This window comes from Gossypium arboreum, chromosome 9, assembly GCF_025698485.1.
Source record: "Gossypium arboreum isolate Shixiya-1 chromosome 9, ASM2569848v2, whole genome shotgun sequence".
NCBI classification, from domain to species: Eukaryota; Viridiplantae; Streptophyta; class Magnoliopsida; order Malvales; family Malvaceae; genus Gossypium; species Gossypium arboreum.
The window spans coordinates 50,767,662-50,783,722 of record NC_069078.1 but is presented as its reverse complement, the minus strand read 5'-3'; the positions used below and the strand labels follow the sequence as shown (position 1 = coordinate 50,783,722).

General features: G+C 35.4%; 2 non-coding genes across 2 annotated transcripts; both read left to right on the top strand.

Moving 5' to 3' along the window:
* The first annotated feature begins 3,316 nt into the window (after positions 1–3,316).
* On the top strand, positions 3,317–3,423 carry LOC128281291 (small nucleolar RNA R71). Its single transcript, XR_008271504.1, has one exon. It is a non-coding gene; the product is annotated as a small nucleolar RNA R71 (small nucleolar RNA).
* Positions 3,424–8,237: 4,814 nt separating this feature from the next.
* On the top strand, positions 8,238–8,344 carry LOC128281176 (small nucleolar RNA R71). The gene has a single exon (XR_008271388.1). It is a non-coding gene; the product is annotated as a small nucleolar RNA R71 (small nucleolar RNA).
* Positions 8,345–16,061: the final 7,717 nt, after the last annotated feature.

Genomic DNA, 16,061 nt, shown 5'->3' with positions numbered 1-16,061 from the left:
GCCCAGTCGATGCAGCGGCCAACAATTAAGGGTCAGGCCCGAAGTATTTGGAAGAGCTCTTCTTGGGGCCCTCGTGGAAACTGTAGGAGAGGGTGACGAATTTCCACAGTTAGACCCGCAGAAAAGGACGCTCCCTTCCTCTTCTTCAAAGCAGGTACGGTGGTTTTCTTTCCTCTTGACAATGACATGGTACCTGCGATTAGAGTCATCAAGTCATCTTGATGAGTGGTCGAAGTAAAAGGGATATAATTTCCAGTTAAAAAGCATACTTTCAACCACAACCAAACATAACTAATATAATAATTTCGTGACTTTGTCATTATATGTAGTAATGGCATGTGTAAAAGAATGAAGCTTTCCTAACAACATGAAATGTATAAGAAATAATTGAACAATGCAAATTACATCAGAGATATTGGCATGGGAATATCATGAGAATGAGCACGGTAAAATCATAGGTATGAAGTTTCCTAATCACTTGATTTAACATGCAATGTATAATAACTAACTAAAAATGCAAACTAAATGATAAAGTAATAAACAGAAATGGAAGATAGTTCAAAAGAAATGGAAATTATTGTAATAATAAGCATTAGTTATAAGTAAAATAGAAGTGAAGAGAGTAAACAAACGCTAAGGGAGAGAGATTGGGCATCAAAAATGAAGTTGAAGGCGGCACACAGGTGTGGCAGGGGGCCATGTGGAGTTGCACCGGCTAGGGTTAGGGTTTTTGAATGGGGAAGAAAGTGAATAGTGTAGGGTATTTGTTGATTTTGGGGCACATGGCCATGGCACACGCCCGTGTCCCCCAATTTCAGCCTGTGTGATTCGCGAATTTCAAATTTGGGCGCGTCTAACATTTAGTACACGCCCGTGTTCCTCGAGGGTATGGGTTTACACGGCCATGTTGGACAGCCGTGTCTAGCTTCATTCCCTTCTCCCATGCCTGTGTGTTCAAGCTCCATGCCTGTATTAATTTAACAGGTTCGACCACGGGTGTTAGACACGGGTGTGTCACATGCCCGTGCTAGTTTCTCAGTTTCAAGCACGGGTCTTCCTACTGACGTGTCACACGCCCGTGTTATTTTGGCAGGCTCGACCACAGCCGTATCGCACGGGTGCGGCATTTAATCGTAGCTCATGTTAGAGAAATCTTTTGCCCTATTTTCACACGGCCTTAAGCACGCCCATGTGCGTGGTCGTGTCTCTGTGGAAACACCTGTATTCAAGATTTCTATTAGTAAGTTAGGAGTTAAATACCAAAATTCAAAGAAATTAATATTGTTAGTGCTCGGGTTGCCTCCCGAGAAGCGCTTATTTATAGTCTAAGCTCGACTTACCTCTCCTTTGTATGGTCATGGTGGTTCGAGGAGTTTATACTTCTCATTCCTGCTATCAGTCTTATCAAAATAAGGTTTTAAACGGGTATTGTTTACCTTAAAAGTGCCGAACCTGGGATGACTCACCTCCACCGTACCGAATAGAAAAATACTGAGTACCGTAAGAGGGATTTCCTCATTAGGTGTGGTAGTGACAATGTGGGGATCTGCGACATCTAGTAAGACTTTATCACCAGCCTTAAGTTGATTTGGAGAGGTATCGGGCTCGTTTTGGGGTAGTTTCAGTTTATCGTGTGTTCTCGGTTTATGTGTTCACCATTCGTCTAGCTCCTCTATCCGTAGCCTTCGTTCTTTATGAATGTGTCCTCTATCATTTCTAGACCATGGCTCGTGAACTTCTTTGAAGCTTAATTTCTGGAAAGTCATATTGTCAGTTTTAGTAGATTGATGTGGACCATTACCTTCAATGTTTGATGTGATGCTAGAATTATGAGCTTGAAGGGTGATCGTTTCGTCTCCCACACGAAGTGTAAGCTCACCTGTGCCAACATCAATAATTGTTTTAGCAGTTGCTAAAAAGGGCCTCCCTAAAATCAAAGGGGTGTTATTATCCTCCTCTATGTCTAGAACAATGAAATCAACTAGAAATATGAACTTATCTACTTTAACTAGTACATCTTCAATAATACCCTAGGAAATCTTATAGTTTTATCTGCCAATTGAATGCTCATCATATTTTGTTTAGGTTTCCCAATACCTAGTTGCTTAAACATTTTGTAAGGCATGACGTTAATACTAGCCCCTAAATCAGCTAATCATGATTTATATCTAAACTACCAATTAAGCAAGGAATTGTAAAACTCCCTGGCTCTTTCAATTTATGAGGTAGCTTATTCTGTAGAATAGCTAAGCAGAATGCGTTTATCTCCACATGTGATGCTTCGTCCAACTTTCGCTTATTTACTAAAAGCTCTTTTAAAAATTTCATTGCATTCGGCATCTGCGACAGAGCTTCAATAAACGGTAAGTTAATATGTAATTTTTTCAAAAGTTTAAGAAATTTACTGAATTGTTCGTCTGAATGGTCTTTCCTTGTCGTGTTAGGATATGGGACATGAGGTTTATATTCTTCATTCACCATTTTGTTATGACTTATCTCACTTTTACCTTTGCTCACCATAGTTTCTTGCATCAATTCTAGCTCAAGCGCAATAAATCCTTCCTTATCTTGAGTACTAATTGTGTTGAGGTGTTCCCTTGGGTTAGGTTTAGTATTACTTGGTAAGCTACCTTGTGGTCATTCGAAGATTAGTTTGGATAGCTGGCCTATCTGAGTTTCGAGTCCTTGGATCGATGCTTGTTTATTTTTAAGTGCTGTCTCGATATTTTGGAAATGGGTTTCTAACATTGATATGAATTTTGAGAGCATCTCCTCAAGGTTCGATTTCTTCTCTTGTTGATAAGGTGACTGTTGAAAACCCTGAGGATTTTTTGGCTTTTGATTCCCTTGACCACCCCAAGAGAAATTTGGGTGGTTCCTCCAACCTGCATTATAAGTATTATTGTATGGGTTATTTTAAGATCTAAAGTTATTGTTACCCATATAGTTGACTTGTTCCTCTTCAGTTGTAGGATTGAAGGATTGATATTCTGTATGCACACCTCTTCCACTTGAGTCACACCTCATTACTGGATGTACCTATGTAGAACCAAGTAAACCATCAATATTTTTATTGAGAAGTTCTACCTGATTTGACAGTATAGTAACTGAGTCGACGTTATAAACGTCAGCTGTTTTTGTTAGCTTAGTCCTCATGACTTGCCACTGATAATTATTCAATGACATTTCTTCAATGAATTCATAAGCCTCTTCAGGCGTTTTGCTGTTGATGGTTCCTCCAGCAGCTGCGTCAATCATCTGTCTTGTCGAGGGATTCACACCATTGTAAAACATTTGAACTTGCAGCCATAGAGGTAACCCATGGTGAGGGCACCTTCGCAATAGATCCTTGTATTTGTCCCATGCATCGTAAAGTGTTTCTAATTCCATCTGCACAAAAGAAGAGATATCATTTCGTAACTTAACCGTTTTAGCCGGCGAAAAATATTTTAGTAGAAATTTTTCGGTCATTTGTTCCCAAGTAGTGATAGACCCTCGTGGTAACGAATTTAACCACTGTTTAGCTTTGTTTCTCAGTGAAAAAGGGAATAACCGAAGGCAAATGGCATCATCAGAAATGACATTAATTTTGAAAGTGTCTCAAAATTCCAGAAAATTCACCAAATGAGTGTTGGGATCCTTATCCTGCAAACCATCAAACTGAACAAACTGCTGTATCATCTGAATTGTGTTAGGTTTCAATTCAAAATTATTCACAGCAATAGCAAGTCTAACTATACTTGACTCAGTTCCTGTTAAAGAAGGTTTAGCATAGTACTACATAGTGTGTGAAGTAGGATTTTGATTAACTGCAATTACAGGAGGCAGCTGATTGCCTTGGTTTTCAGCCATCTCTTCAGTTGGGGGTTCAATATCATCTTCTTGCTCGTTCTCCGTGTATCTTAAGCTTCTCCTTATTTCTCTTTGGTTTCTACGAACTGTGAATTCGATTTCTTCGTCAAACAGTAATGGTCCCGACGGGTTTCTTCTAGTTATAAAATATGAAAACCTGCCAAGAGAAGGAAAAAAGAAGTTAATAAATAATAATAAAATTAAATTAAATTGCAAGAAAAATAAATAGCTAAAGTAATAAAAATTGAGTGTTCCTAATATTTCAATTTCCCGGCAACGGCGCCAAAAACTTGATCGCGGGGCTTTGTGATAGGTTTTAAATATTTATAATTACTCATTCTTGAACTAACTATTATTGCGATGTAGGCAAGTGTACCTATCGAACAATAGTATAGTTTTAGCAAGACTGGATTGTCGAACCCATAGGAACTAAAAGTACTAGTAATGACTATCTTTTTATTATCTAGCCTAAGAATAAAGAGGTTTTGTTTTAATTAACTAATTATCTAAACTAAGAACTCACAGAGAAAATAATTGGGGAATTGCTTTTGGGAAAATCGATTGATTGAAGACAATACCTAAGGAAAAATCCACCTAGACTTTACTTGTTATTCTGGCTCCGAATCGGACGATTTATTCATTCAACTTGTTCCGTAGAGATCCCTAAGTTATGTTATTATCCCTATTCAAGACTAATAACGTTTAATCCCTAGATTGAATAACCGAGACTTTTCTCTAATTAACACTCTAGGGTTGTATTACTCGATCTATGGATCCCCTTATTAGGTTTCACCCTAATCTGGCAAAATCTTGTCACCCTATTTCTAGGGGCCAATCAACTCCGCTTAATTATGACAAAAGTACTCTTAGACAGGGTCTATTCCTCCTCTGAATAAGAGCATGTCTTGAATCAGTATCCTGGGATATCAAAACAAGAATTAAGAACACATAATTAAGAACAAGTTAAATATTTATCATACGATTCAGAAAATAATAACAAGATTCATCTTAGGTTTCATTCCCCTTACGTATTTAGGGCTTTTAGTTCATAACTAAATAAGAAAACATCTCAGAAGAATAAAGAATACAAAACATAAAGAAAACCCAAAACTCCTGAAGGGAAATTGAGGAGAGATCTTCAGTCTTGATGATGAATCCCGCTTCCGAGATGGATCAATCGGCTTCCTTGGAGTAATTCCATACCCCCCGTTCTCTGTCTCCTTTTTCTTCCTCCTCTAGGGTGTATTTATAGGCTTTGGAATGCCTAGAAGCCCTCAAAAGTGGCCTTTTCTGAATTGGACTTAACTTGGGCTCGACAGGGACACGTCCATGTAACACGCGCATGTGCGATTACTTCAGGCCGTGTGAGGAGGTCCAGGCTGTGTTATCTCGTACTTTGGCCCATTTTCTCCATTTTTGGCCCGTTTCTCATTCCTTTCGCTCTCTTATACTCTTCTAAGTATAAACATGAAATTAAAGCACTAGGAGCATCGAATTCACCAATTCTTATGGAAAGCCATCCATAAAATGTGTTAAACATGGGGTAAAAATATGTATGAATTACGGTTTATCAATGAAACTGAAAAGCATATCTTTTTCTAGTAAATTCGTTAAAAGCTTAGCTATTTTAGAAAAATCTTTAATAAACCTTCTATAGAATCTAGCATGACCTAAAAAGCTTCGAATAGCCTTAATTGAACTAGGGGGAGGTAATTTCTCAATAGTTTCAACTTTCAGTTTGTCAACCTCGATTCCCTTACTAGAAATTTTGTGGCCTAACACAATTCCTTCACGAACCATGAAGGGGCATTTTTCCCAATCCAGTGCTAGGTTCGTTTCCTCATATCTCATTAGCACCCATTTTAAATTTTTAAGGCAAAGATGGAAAGAGTTACCGAATACTGAGAAGTCATCCATAAATACCTCTATAATGTCTTCCACGAGTTCCTCAAAAATGGCCAACATATATCGCTGAAAAGTGGAGGGAGCATTAGATAATCCAAAAGGCATTCGTCAATAAGCAAACATACCGTATGGACATGTAACTGTTGTTTTCTCTTGGTCCTCAGGAGCTATTGGGATTTGGAAATAACTAGAGAGTCCATCTAGGAAGCAATAATACATATGCCCAGATAATCTCTCCAACATCTGATCAACGAATAGTAAGGGAAAGTGGTCTTTTCTTGTGGCATCATTTAATTTCCTATAGTCAATGCAAACTCTCCATCCTGTGACTGTTTGCGTCAAAATTAATTCGTTCTTCTCATTGGCCACAACAGTCATGCCTTCTTTCTTAGGAACAACCTGCACAGGGCTCACCCAAGAACTGTCAGAAATTGGATAAATAATTTCAGCATCTAGAAGTTTAATTACCTCGTCTATTACAACTTCTTTCATGTTGGAATTCAGTCGCCTTTGAGCTTCCACACAAGGTTTATATTCATCTTCCATTAAAATTTTATGTGTGCAAAAAGAAGGATTGATCTCTCTTATGTCAGAAATCTTCCAAGCTATGGCTCTTTTGTGCTCCTTCAACACTTGGAGTAACTCGTCCTTTTTGGTTTACTGTAAATCTGAAGCAATAATCACTGGTAATGTGGAATTATTTCCAAGAAACACATATTCTAAGTGATCTCGCAGTTGCTTTAATTCCAATTTAGGAGGTTCTTCAATAAAGGGCGTTAATTTTAATTCATTGTTTACCTCAATACCCTCGTAGCTCTTCTGTCTCAATGAAGGCTCATTGGAATTTAGTTCAGCTTTTATCTTACCTATCGCAGAATCATCATTGTTTACCTCCTCTCCTTGGGCAAGACACAGTTCCAACGTGTCTTTATGTACGATTTCCTGTAGAGAATCTTGAGTAGAATAATCAACAGAATCAATAAAATAACAGGAGTCATCTTGTTCCCTAGAAAATCTCATAGCATCATAAATTTTAAAAATAATCTCTTCTTTACCTACCCTAAGCACGAGTTTACCGTCACCCACATCAATAACAGCCCTAGCGGTGGCTAAAAATGGGCGACCTAAAATTAAAGGCACCTCAACATCCTCATCCATGTCAAGCATAACAAAATCAACAAGGAATATGAACTTATCTACTTTTACGAGTACATCATCGAAAACTTGTTGAATACTCATCCTAGTAGGTTTTGGTTCCCCAAGGCCAAGTTGCTTGAACATTTTGTAAGGCATCAAATTAATGCTAGCTCCTAAATCAGCTAGTGCTTTCTCAACCAATTAAGCAGGAAATAGTAAAACTTCTTGGATCTTTCAGTTTGGTTGGCAGTTTATTTTGGAGTATGGTCGAGCACTCCTCCTTGAGTTCCACTGTAGACAATTCTTCAACCTTCCTTTTATTTGTTAGAAGCTCCTTCAAAAATTTTGCATATGTAGGCATCTGCGAGATAGCTTAAACAAAGGGTAAGTTAATATGTAATTGTTTAAAGAGTTCAAGAAATTTACCGAATTGTGCATCCATGAGGTCTTTCTTCAACTTTGCTGAGTACAGGATTGGTGGTTTATATTCCCTCAACACTGGTTTTTCATTGTTTTCTAGTTTTACCTCATCATCTTCTTTTCTGTCAGCTTCTGATGACAGCTTCTTTGCAGATTCAGCTAACACCTTCCCACTCCTTAATGTAACTGCTTTCACATGCTCTTTTGGATTGGGTTCGGTGTTACTAGGTAGACTACCTGGTGGTCTTTTTGAAATCATTTTAGCCAGCTATCCTATTTGATTCTCGAGCCCTTGAATTGATGCTTGCTAATTTTTAAGTGCAGTTTCACTGTTCTGAATACGAGTTTCAGCTACTAAAATAAACTTTGTCATCATCTCCTCAAGGTTCGGCTTTTTTTCTTCCTGGTAAGGTTGTTGTTGGAAGCTTGGAGGGGGTGGTGATCTCTGATTGCCTTGGCCTCCCCATGAGAAATGAGGGTGGTTCCTCCAACCTGCATTATAAGTGTTACTATAATGATTATTTTGAGGCCGAGGATTATTACCCATATAATTCATTTGCTCGTTCTCTATGTTAAGGCTGTAGGGTGGATATTCTAAATTGCTTGTTCCACCTCCACTTGTATCGCACTGCATTACTAGATGAACCTGTGTAGAACCAAGTAAGCCATCAATTTTTCTATTCAAAAGTTCTACCTGATTGGAAAGCGTAGTAACCGAATCAACGTTAAAAACGCCGGCTGTTTTTGTCAGCTTTATCCTCATGACTTGCCACTGATAATTATTCAGTGACATCTCTTCTATGAACTCATAAGCTTTTTCAGGTGTCTTATTATTGATGGTTCCACTAGCAACTGTGTCGATCATTTGTCTAATTGAGGGATTCAAACCGTTGTGGAAAGTTTGAACTTGGAGCCAAAGAGGCAACCCATGGTGAGGGCACCTTCTTAATGGATCCTTGTATCTCTTCCATGCGTCATAAAGAGTTTCTAAATCAATCTGCACAAAAGAAAAGATATTTGTAATGCCCCTTACTCTTGTTCAACACCGAAACAGGGTACGGGGTATTACAAGAACATAACATTAAACAAAACCGAGATAGAAATATGTCATCCAATTAGATAATGTATCATTAAAACATATGTCTTGAACAATATTAGCCAACTCCAATGGCTTTGTTTCAACGATCCTTAACTCCCGTGCAAGCTGGACGACAGTATAAGACAAAAGAGAGAAAAGAAAGTAAGCTTATAGCTTAGTAAGCAAGTATATAAATAATAATTAAAGAATCTAATATGTTAACACAATAACTCAAGTGTATCTACTTTTAATTTCACTATTTACTCCACTTTGATCAAGCTGTCTCTCCTGCGTCATGTTCACTAAATAAATCATAACTCGAGTTACAAAACTCAAAATTCAAATCTGTAAAATTGTCCTGAAACTAGACTCATACTAATTCTTACTAAAATTTTTCTAGAATTTTTTGTCCAGTCAATTAGTACAGTTTATTAGTTAAAATTTCCCCTATTATACAGCTCGACGGATCTGACCTCTGTTTACTACGAATTGATTTTCTCCCAGTAAAAAAGTCAAATATCTATGAAATTTATTTCATTTAAAACTAGACTCAATAAGGAATCTAATCATATAAACTATATTTCTTAATTATTTTTTTACAATTTTTAATGATTTATCAAAGTCAGAACAGGGGATCACATAGTCATTCTGAAAATGTCACACACAAATATAAATATCTCAAAATATAGAGTTCCTTTAATTGCTCTGTTTCTCTTACATGAGAATAAACTCATTAAGTTTTAATTTAATATCTCATTCAGCCTCTAATTAAATTCCTACTATTTTTGGTGATTTTTCAAATTCTCGTCACTGAGACTGTCCAAAACAGTATTATTGTAAATTCACTCTTTCACACTTTCTTTGTATTAACCTCATTTAGCATACATATGACAATTTATTTTCACCACATTTCATACATCACAAGTATAGGTCCATGATTACAATGTCACCGTAAAATCATCCCGTTGAACACTTCAGATCAATTCTCAATACTTGGTGGTTTCAGCACATAGCTCCACCCATCATATTTCATATAATTCGGCTCTCTTGTACACATGGTGAACACTTAGTACCACCCATGTGACCTAGCCAATTTATCTCGTAGCTCTCTTGTCTACATGGTGTCCTTCACTTGGGATCAAACATGCGGCCTAGCTACATTTATCTCTCCCGTAGCTCTCTTGTCTACATGGGATACATCCCGTATCACACATGTGACCTAGCTACTGCATAGTATCTCGTAGCTCTCTTGTACACATGATGTGCACTCAGCACCATACATGTGACCTAGCTACATTCCATCTATATTATTCAATCTTTCTGAATGTTCAACCAGGATTTCTCTCTCAATTACTTATTTCCATTCTTTCAATAGTCGATTTATGCTTCAAAATCAGCTAAAATATATATAATAGGCTAAAATATAAGAATGTAAAAAAAGTTAACGTATTATTTACATACAAACTTACCTTAGTGCAAAATATGAGAATTTTGCAATTTAGTCCAAAATCTTTTCTTTCCCCTGTTCGAGGTCGATTCCACGCCTTTCTTGATCTATAACAACACATTTAGCTCATTTAACACTCATACTATTTATTTCAATCCAAAAATCACATTATGAAAAAATTATAATTTTGCCTTTTACAAAATTACGATTTTGTCCCTAAGCTCGGAAATTTAATTTTTGCCCTTATTCTTATGTTTTATGACATGCTGAACATTTTTGTCTTCTATGACAACATCAAATTCTCACTTTAACACATAGTTATGAACAATAGGTATTTTTACCGATTATGCTGTTTTGCTCATTTTTGCTAAAAATTGCTTAGAAAAGATCATTCTCCTAACTTCAAACATTCATATTCTACCATCAAACATCAAAATACATGCATATCATTCATGGGTAAATTTTTAAACATAAACCCTAACTCGAAATAATGGTAGAAATAGGTAGACCGAGCTACGAGGATTTCAAAAATGTAAAGAACATTAAAAACGGGGCTTGAATGCACTTACTATTGAGCTTGAAAGCTTGGAAAAACCCTAGCTATGGAGAACATGTAAGTTTCGGCCAAGCTTAAATGAAGATGAACACATTTTTGTGTTATTTTTCCCATTTTATTTCATTTAATATACAAATGACCAAAATGCCCTTACTACTAAACTTTCTAAAAATTCCATCCATGTCCAAATTTTTGTCCATATAAAGTATAATGGTCTAATTTCCATTTAAGGACCTCTACTTAAAACCCCCATTTCAATCAAGTACTTTATGAACTAGAAAACACATTTTTCACCTATTTCAATTTAGTCCTAAACGTCAAATTAAACACCCAATCGATAAAATTTCGCAACGAAATTTTCACACAATTATGCAATCATAATATAAACACTAAAACTAAATCAAAATATTTTTTTTTCAACCTCGGATTCGTGGTTTCGAAACCACTGTTCCGTTTTGGCCCTAAATCGGGCAGCTACAATATCATTCCTCAGTTTAGCCGTTTTAGCCGGCGAAAAATATTTAAGTAAAAATTTTTAAGTCATTTGTTCCCAAGTGGTGATTGATCCTCGCGGTAACGAGTTCAACCATTATTTAGCCTTATTCCTTAATGAAAAGGGAAACAACCGAAGGCGAATGGAATCGTCAGAGACGCCATTGATCTTAAATGTGTCGCAGAATTCCAGAAAATTTGCTAAATGAGTGTTTGGATACTAGTCCTGCAAATCATCAAACTGAACAAACTGTTGTATCATTTGAACAGTGTTCGGTTTCAGTTCAAAATTATTTGCAGCAATATCAGGTCTAACTATAATCGATTCAGTTCCTGTTAAAGTAGGTTTAGCATAATCATATATAGTACAAGGACCAGGATCCTAATTTACTGGATTTGCAGCAGCCACAAAAGGTAGTGGATTATTCTAATTTTCAGCCATCTCCTCGGTATTAGTGTGAATATCGCCCTCTCGCTCTTTCCTCTATGTATTTTAGGTTGCGCCTTATTTCTCTTCGATTTCGGCTAGCTGTGCTCTCAATCTCACTATCAAAAAGCAAAGGTCCTGACGGGTTTCTTCTAGTCATAAACTATAAAAACCTGGCAGAAGTAAATAAAAGAAAATTTAGTAATTAAAACAAAAATAACAAAAATAAATTGCAATAAAGATAAAGAATGGCTTCGGTTTCGTATTTCGGTTGTTCCGAAACCTTTCATTTTCCACGATTGACCTCCAAAATTGTTTTCTCAGGGTCTATATCAATAAAATTAGATTATTAATACATCACCTAATTCGTTTTAGGCCTGAACGTCACCGCGGGGCAAAAAGACCATTTGCCCCTAACTTTTCACAATATTTACAATTTAGTCCTAAGTCTCGTATAATGAAATGCATGTAATTCCTTGGCTACCCAAGTCTAGCCGAATGTATTATAAGCTCATACTAGCCTAAATTTTCCTCTATTTCACATTTCTACCCTACATTTTACACCTTTTTCATTTGGGTTCCTTTTTGGTGTTTTCATGAAAAATCACCTAGCAAAAGATGTTTATCTAACATCTAACTTTCATAACCCTCCATAAATCATCAAAGAACAACCATCTCATGCATGGGTCATGTAACACCCCTAACCTGTATCCGTTTCCAGATTAGGGTCACGAGGCATTACAGAACCTAAGTACATTTCTGAACGTTCTTATTTATAACACAAATCAAATTTAATAACAAAAGATATCTAATACCTATTCAATATTAAACTTCACCATTTATACCTATTTTACCAACCACATGAACATCATATACACAAATACACTTCCATTACTAACCAAATGATATTGACCAACATCATTCAATTACACATACATACACATGTACATATAAATATAATTAACTTCTTACTCAACAGTTAAGCCAAATTACAAAACCTTTATAAGATATAACATGTCATAAATAACCTTTATCATCTTCGAACTTAAATATATATATATCATCAAATGTCAATTCACATAAAATGCTTATATCAAACTTATCAACCATAATCAATTTCACCACCCATTTACAATCCATTTCCAAAAGATATAATACAAATCACATATGCCATTCGTTCATAATATATATAGCATTATAACCACATACATTAACCATAAATATCACACATAAGTCAAACCACAAGTTCACTTCTTATCATTTATACCATTTATATATATTTATAAATATCTTGACCGAACTTCATCACCATTAACACTTATATTTTTATCATCTAAACTAATCACATAACCAAATCACCAAGGTCATATTCAATTCACTCCATCATCATTCATGCATAGCACACTTAAAAATTATACCTGAAATAACATAAATTCAATAATCAACTTAGCCATTTTTGCATGGCTCTCATTAAACATAGACCAAAATACAATATTTCAAAACATAATCTAGCTTATACATGCCATAGGTTCAAAAGTTTGCTATTTAAAATACCGAAGACAGTCGATAGTGTGAAAGACTTTGCTGACGATCCCCGAGCTTGTAACTTGAATCCAAAATCTATAAAATAGAATAAACATAACACACAGAGTAAGCTAACTTAGCTTAGTAAGTCATAAGCAAATAAAGATTTCAATAATATTATCAACTTAATTAAACCAATCCAAATATCATTATATATCCAAATATATTTCCACACATTTACACAAACTCACAAAACAAAATTAAACTTCGTATACCAACATCACTCATTTGGCCAAATATACAAGATCAAATAGAATATCACATATGTGCTTACCTATATGGTCGAATATGCAAGATCAAATTTAACATCACATATGTACTTACTTATATGGCCGAATATACAAATTCAAATATAATATCACATTTGTGCATACCTTTATGGCCGAATATTCAAGGTCATTTAGCTCAATTTTACTTGCTCAATACCCACATCAACTTGAAATCTTATAGGCATAAGCTTGAAAATAAATCACCAGTATAAAACCTGCTAGGCATAAGCCTGAATATCACACCGGCACAAGGCTTGCTAGACTCAAGGTCTGATTTTTTTATTCACCGGCAATAAGCTTGCTAGGCATAAAGCCCAATCAAATTCACCAGCACAAGGCTTGCTAGGCTCAAAGCCCGAATATCACTATTATAAAGCTGTCTCATACACAATTCTTATAACAAAACTCCAGGTATTCCATATAGATTATACGTACTTTCAAATGATATAACTCAATCGAATTAAACTCAAATACAATATTTCTATGCTTAAACACATTCGGCTAGCTCTTTTATAAACCTATAGATTTCAAAACAGCATATTAAACCAAATTACATTCAATATAAATGATGTTTAATTGCTTAAAGACTTACCTCGGATATCGACAAACGTTATAAATTGGCTATTCGACTATTTTTGGTTTTCCCCGATCCAAGTCCGATTTCTTTTGTTCTTGATCTATATAATTTCAAATTAACCTTATTTAAACACAATTTCATTCAATTTAATCCAACAACACATAAATAGGCAAATTACTATTTAACCCATGATATTTCATACTTTCACAATTTAGTCCTAATTGCATAAAACACAAAATACACAAAATCTTTATTCAACATGCTTAGGCTGAATGTTCATCTAACACATATAAATACATACATTTCCTTTATTTTGCATTTTAGTCCCTCAATTTATTATTTTTTCAATTTAGTCCTAATTACTCAAAATCTTCAAAAACTCCAATACAAAACATGTTAATCTAAAACTTATCTTTAAAATTTCATCATCAAACATCACAAAACACAAGTACTCATCAATGGCATAACTCAAAATATTCATCAAAATAAAAAAATTCAAGTATGGGTCAGATAGTATTTGAAGCAACGATCTCAAAAACGTAAAAATTATCAAAAATTGAGCAAAGTCCATACCTTAATCAAGCTTCAATGTTGCCGAGTACCTAAGCTTTCTTTCTTTCTTTTTCTTTTTAATGTTTCGGTCTCCAAGAAAATAAAATGAACAATTATGTATATTTTATGTTTTATGATAACATGTATATTATTTATTATTTTACATATTCAACCTTTTAAAACTAATAATAAAACATACTTAATATGGACACATTCGGCAACCAAATAATTTAAAGGTTTATTTGCAACTTAAATTCTTCAATTTACAAAGCCATTAACAAATTGGGTCTTATAAAATAAACTATCTATTTTTCAACTTATGCGATTAAACCCTTTTATAAAATTGAACATCCAAACATTAAAAATTTCAAATGAGATTTTCACACACATAAATTCACACATAATAAACACAATAAATAATTTTAAATATTTTTCTGACTCGAATTCATGGTCCCGAAACCACCGTTCCGATTAGGGTCTAAATTGAACTATTACAACTCTCCCCCTTAGGGATTTTTGTCTCCGAAAATCTTACCGGTGAATAGGTTTGGATAACGCTCTTTCATTGTATCCTCTGGCTCCCACGTTGCTTCCTCAACTCTGTGTTTATGCCACAGTACTTTAACCAGCGGAATTTTTTTATTTTGTAACTCTTTAATCTCATGAGCCATAATACGAATCAGTTCTTCCTCGTAAGTCAAATCTGACTGAATCTCAATCTTTGATGGACTAATCACATGTGAGGGGTATTATCTATATCGTCGAAGAATCAAAACATGGAATACATTGTGGATCTTTTCTAGTTCAGATGGCAACAACAGTCTATAAGCAGCCAGTCTAATTCGTTCAATAATCTCATACGGCCCAATAAATCTCGGACTCAATTTGCCTTTTCGACAAAATCTAAGTATTTTCTTCCACGGTGAGACTTTCAAGAAAACTTTATCTCCAATCTGAAACTCTATATCTTTCCATTTCAAATCAGCATATGATTTCTGACAATTTGATGCTGCTTTCAAACTTTCACGGATCACTTTCACTTTCCATTCAGTTTCTCTGATCAAATCGACCCCGAGTATTTTATTTTCACTGAGTTTAGTCCAGTACAATGGTGTACGACATTTACGACCGTACAAAGCCTTGTAAGGTGCCATTTTGATACTCGATTGAAAACTATTATTGTACGCAAATTCAACCAAAGGTAAATATCGTTCCCACGTACCTTCGAAGTCGAGAATGCAACATCTCAACATATCCTCAAGTATCTAAATGATTCACCCGGACTGAGAGTCTGTCTGGGGATGAAAAGCAGTACTAAAATGCAGTTTAGTACCTAATGTATTTTGCAGTTTCTTCCAAAACCGTCATGTAAATCTCGGATCTCTATCTGACACAATAGAAATAGGTACTCCGTGTAGTCTCACAATCTAAGAAACATACAATTCAGCAAGTTTATCGAGTGAATAATCTGTACGAACCGGAACAAAGTGAGCTGACTTAGTCAATCTATCCACAATAACCCAGATTGCATCTTTCTTGCTTGATGTCATTGGAAAACCGGATACAAAATCCATCGTGACTCTGTCCCATTTCTATTCTAGTATCATGATTGGCTGAAGCAATCCAGAAGGTACCTGATGTTCAGCTTTTACTTGCTAACAGACTAAACATTTCGACACAAATTCAGAAATGTCTAGTTTCATACCTTGCCACCAATAGTGTTGTTTTAGATCATTATACATCTTCATACTACCTGGGTGCACAG